This window comes from Micromys minutus (assembly GCF_963924665.1).
Source record: "Micromys minutus genome assembly, chromosome: 1".
NCBI lineage: Eukaryota > Metazoa > Chordata > Mammalia > Rodentia > Muridae > Micromys > Micromys minutus.
In genome coordinates, this window is record NC_137969.1 from 148,000,308 (window position 1) to 148,005,419 (window position 5,112).

The window sequence follows — 5,112 nt, forward strand, 5'->3', positions numbered from 1 at the left end:
GGAGAAGAGGAAGCACAGTCAAACTGAGGAAAAGAACATCGTTTTCCCCAGCTTTTTAAAGCTCCTTCTTCCTGGTCCAAACTGAGGAACTTCCCTGTGCGCTATGCACTCCCTGCACTTGGCCTTTACCAAAACCTGCCCCACTCAGTCCCTAACCAAAGCCAGAAGGTGCCCAAGGTTTTCTGGGGAGGGCATGAGGCTAGTGTCATACCAAACAGATTTTTATTTGAAGTCATCATTGATGCCATTTCTTGCTGTTTTGTTTGCTAGCTTGTTCTTCCAGTTGCACGGCCAGGCACAGGGCCTTGATGACATCTCGAAGGGCTGAGGAGTGCTTAGCCTGCGGTGTCACAGATTCTGCCTTGTTCACAAAGGTCTCCAAGTCATAGTCTGGCTGATCTGTCATTTCAAAGAGCTCAAGCAAGCCTGGTCCTTGCTGTATCATCTCTCTGAGCTCTTCCATAGCCCTCTTTCCCAGCTCCCGGATCATGGCTTCATTAATGCTGGACATCTGGGAAGACAGCTCCTCCTCTTCATTGCCTGCTAGAGCGGTCCGGTTAGAGCTGGCTTCCATCTCTTCTGTTTCCATCTGAACTGGCTTTTCTCCACTGGACGTGCTGTAGGGGCTCAAGTCCTTGACTCTGTCTGCATATCCCAGAGTATTTAAAGTGTATTCACAGGAGCTTATGCCCAGTGAGATCATGGCGATCACGCACACCCTTGAGTTCTCCCTAATGAAGGAGTCCCTCAGCACCTGTGTCAGCTTGCTCTCATGGACCAGGGTATGAGCCTTGTTCTACCCCAGCACCCGAATGCACTCCTTCAGAACCAGGAGAGACTTGTTAATTTCTGCACCGTCCATGTGAGTCTGCTGGTCAGCACTAGACATGTCGGCCCCTCGTTCATTCCCTGACAGATCCAACAAAGAGATTTGCTATGTACTCTCCCCTTAGCTCAAGAAGAATGTGTAAGCAGGCGTGGGAGCAGGAGTGGAGTGGGCAAATGTTTGTCCGGAAGTCCTGCAGGTGCTGCCCATGTTGATCATCTTGATGACATCATTAGCACAGGTAACCAGGTACTCCTGCGGTCCCACAGCCTGCACCTGCTGCTTGCTGTCCTCCAGCACATGTAACCTTCCCATTGTAGATATCGAAGAATGTCACATAAACTCCCAGGTTTAAGTTTCACTATTGAGACTGATTCTTCAGAAGGAAGACATTCTGAGAAGCCATTGTGTAAATCCCTTTAGATGTGTTCTGACTTTTACCAGACAGGTCTCCACCCATTGTGTGTGTTTTCCCATTGCCTGTCTGTCTATAGACAAAGAATGTTGCTTTTCCCCCTTTAAAAATCATCTGACCTACAATGGTGCCTTTATTTCATGTTTGTGGACCAAACAACAACTTTGCTTTTCATATTGTTTCAGCTTTTAACAGTGTTTTTATATTTTAAAGGCCCTGTACTCTAATTAGCTTTTAATTTTCATCAAACTCCCATAATTTCGCACCTGTTTTTGGTCTGAGGGGTTTCTGATAAAGAACAGCCAAGAACACAGACATAGAGAAACAAATTATGCATTTTAACTATTTGTCTGAACCTCCCTGATTTGGATTAAATAAAGGGGATAAATCATCTGTACCAGTGGCCTTGCTGTTTCATCAAAGTCAAAGCAAAAAGCCTGGTTTTCCCGGTACTTTGTTAAGTCCACTTTTAACTTGGGTTCATGCACCAGGAACAGAAATCACAGTGATTTCTTTTTTGGCCTGTTCTTGTTTATAAAGTGGGCGTTTCCTGACACAGACACAGATCATGTGCTTTCAATAGGGTCTGTCACAGTCAGCAGGTTACATTCCACAGCAATCCAAAAGTCTTTAGTCATCTGGGCAAGTTCCTAGTTTGGAAAGCTGCTGTTATATTCCTGAGCTCGGTTTGCTCTCATCTCCAAGTTCTGTGCCCTCTTCTCTTCATGACTGTTCTTCATTTTCTCCTTCACAACACACAACTTCCTCCAAACTGAAGTCCCAGGGTTTGCAGAAGAGGTGCTTCAGGTGGAGTTGACCGGCTCTTCTGCAACCTCACTGGCCATCAACAATGGTAATTCTGTTACTGTGGAGCAGGAGGGCCTAGGATGGCTGGGAATGGGAAACTGCTTGCAAGAGTTTATAGGCACAGGCAGCTCCACCTCCATTTCATTTTCCTGAGCAGGGATTCGAACTTCTGAGATGGTAGACATGTGAGTGGAGTGGCTTCAAAGGCATTCTTTTGGAGCTGGAATTTTGGAGTTGATTGATTTGCATTTTTGCTTCTGGACAGTTACATTTTTCTGCAGTGGCAGACAGTCCTTTGGTAAGGGAAGAAGCTGTAAGTACTCTGGGTTTATTGCAGCCACATCATACATATCAATCTCTTTGCCCTTCACAATGCCTCCTTCGGTTTCTCCACATTCACTGTGCCTACATTGGCACTGTGAATTAAACCATGGCTGCACTGTTGATGGAGAAACCAGGAAACAATCCTGCGTGAAGCAACTCCATGGAGTCAGGAACAGCAACGGGCAACACAAATGCAAGATGCTTGGAAACCACGACTCTGCTGATACTGTACTGTGTTAGTGCCTGAACCACTGCAGTTTCGAGATTCTTTACAAAGTACAGCTGGCAATTTTTTCAAAAATGGACACTGTTGATCCTGCCTGCATCTTCCACCTGGGCAGACCATCATCATGTCTGCTCCTCTGAAGACCCCACAGTCTAAAGGCCTCCAATGAGGTCTTCTATAGCCAGAAACACAGGATAGGGGCCCTCCTAAATAACCAAAGTAGCTGGGAACACTGAGGATCCCAGTGAACTTGGGCTTCACCCCCACCCCCTGTGTGAATGAATTCCATTCACTTTCAGGCCTCTGCCTTCCACCTGGCACCTGGGCAGACCTTCGGCATGTCTGCTTCTCTCTCTCTCTCTCTCTCTCTCTCTCTCTCTCTCTCTCTCTCTCTCTCTTTCTTTTATTGGATGTTTTATATATTTACATTTCAAATGTTATCTTCTTCCATTCCCCCTTGCCCCTCCCCTTGCTTCTGTGAAGATGCTCTCACACTCACCCACCCACTCCCACCTCAACATCCTGGCATTACCCTATGGGACTGTGAAAGGCACCCTGGTTCTAGGTTGAAATAAGGCTTGAGACCCCAGTGACCTTGAAAGGGACAATAGGAGTTTCTCTTACTCCTGAAACCAGGCGTCCATCACTAGCCATAACCCTCCATAGATTTGTGGCCATCAGTTACATAAGGGCAATGTCCCAAGCCCCTCCACAGGTGAGGAGGTGACCATAGGTCACATAGACTCAAGACAGATCTTCATTATAATGAGGTACCAATCCAGCCCTACAGTAGATTCTAAAAGGAAACCTCCCACACAAGGAGGGTACTTATACCAAGGAAAAAATATATTAATCATCTCACAGAACCAAAGGGAGAGGATCACATACATGTAATGCCACCTACAACAACAAACATAATAGGAACTAACAATCATCTCTCCCTAGTATCTCTCAATATCAATGGACTCAATTCTCCAATAAAAAGATAAGCTAAAAGACTGGATATGCAAAAAGGATCCAGTATTTTGCTGCATACAAGAAACACACCTCAATGACAAAGATAGAGACTCCCTCAGAGTTAAGGGCTGGCAAAACATCTTCCACGCAAATGGTCTCAAGGTTATAACTTTTCTTCTACTTCTGACATTTTATTTTTTTTATTAGATATTCTCTGTATTTACATTTCAGGTGTTATCCCCTTTTTGCCGATCCCATACCCCTCCCCCTCCCATTGCCTCCATGAAGGTGCTCCTTCTCCCAGCCTCACTCTTCCACCTCAGCACCTTGGCATTCCCCTACACTGGGAAAACAAGACTTCCCTGGATCAAAGTCCTCTCCTCTTTTTGATGCCTGAGAGTGATATCTTCTGCTGCATATGCACCTGGAGCCATGGGTTTCTCCACGAGAAAGCATTGGGTGGTGTTTTAGTCCTTGGGAACTGTGGTGGGTTTGGTTGGTTGATAATTTTGTTCTTCCCATGGGGTTTCAGACCCTTTTACCTCGTTTAGTCCTTTCTCTAGCTTCTTCATTGGGTTCCCCGTATTCAGTCAAATGGTTAGTTGCAAGCATCCTCCTCTGTATCAGTATGGTTCTGTCAGAGCCTCTAAGGGAGCATCCATATCAGGTTCCTGCCAGTAAGCACTATTTGGCATCAACAATAGTGTGTGGGTTTAGTGGCTGTATATGGGGTGGATTCTCAGGTGAGGCAGTCTTTGGAGGATCTTTTCTCCAACCCTTGCTCCTCTATTTGTCCCATTTTCTCCCATGAGTGTTATGTTCTCCCTTCTATGAAGGACTGAGGCATCTACCTTCTGGCCTTCCTTCTCTTCGAGCTTCATAATCTCTGTGAATTGTCTGGGTTATTCTAAACTTTATGGGCTAGTATCTGCTTATCAGTGAGTACAAACCATGAACATTCTTTTGTGACTGAGTTACCTCACTCAGGATGTTAGCTTCAAGTTCCATCCATTTGCCTAGGATTTTCATGAAGTTATTGTTTTTGATAGCTGAGTAGTACTCCATTGTGTAAATGTACCACACTTTCTGTATCCATTCCTCTATTGAAGGACAACTAGGTTATTTTCAGCTACTGGCTATTATAAATAAGGCTGCTATGAACATGGTGGAGCTTCTTTTGGGTATATACTCAGGAGTGGTATAGCTGGGTTCTCAGATAGTACTATGTCCAATTTTCTGAGGAACTGCTGTCTGTGGATCCCAAAGTTGAACTCTGTTACTTCTTTAGCACCATATCTGTCTGCCTGCTACCATGTTCCCAACCATGTACTTCATTGCGATAATGGACTAAACCTCTAAAACTGTAAGCAAACCCCAATTAAATCATAGTGTCTCTTCACAGCAATAGAACACTAGCCAAGACAACAATCAAACTTTATTAAAAACATTTTTCTAGGAGGTAGAAAGAATACAAAGTCAGAGGATGGGAATAGTGATAAATTTGTTCATTGTATGGCTATTATATTCACAGTATTTGTGGTTTCCTGCATAGGGTAA

General features: G+C 44.7%; 1 pseudogene across 1 annotated transcript; it reads right to left on the minus strand.

The window, feature by feature from the left end:
- Window positions 1–235: 235 nt before the first annotated feature.
- LOC308436314 (kinesin-like protein KIF2C) lies at window positions 236–2,472 on the minus strand (annotated as a pseudogene). Its single transcript has 2 exons — window positions 1,640–2,472; window positions 236–1,355 (listed from the first exon to the last, which is right to left on the minus strand). The product of its transcript is annotated as a kinesin-like protein KIF2C (transcript).
- Window positions 2,473–5,112: the final 2,640 nt, after the last annotated feature.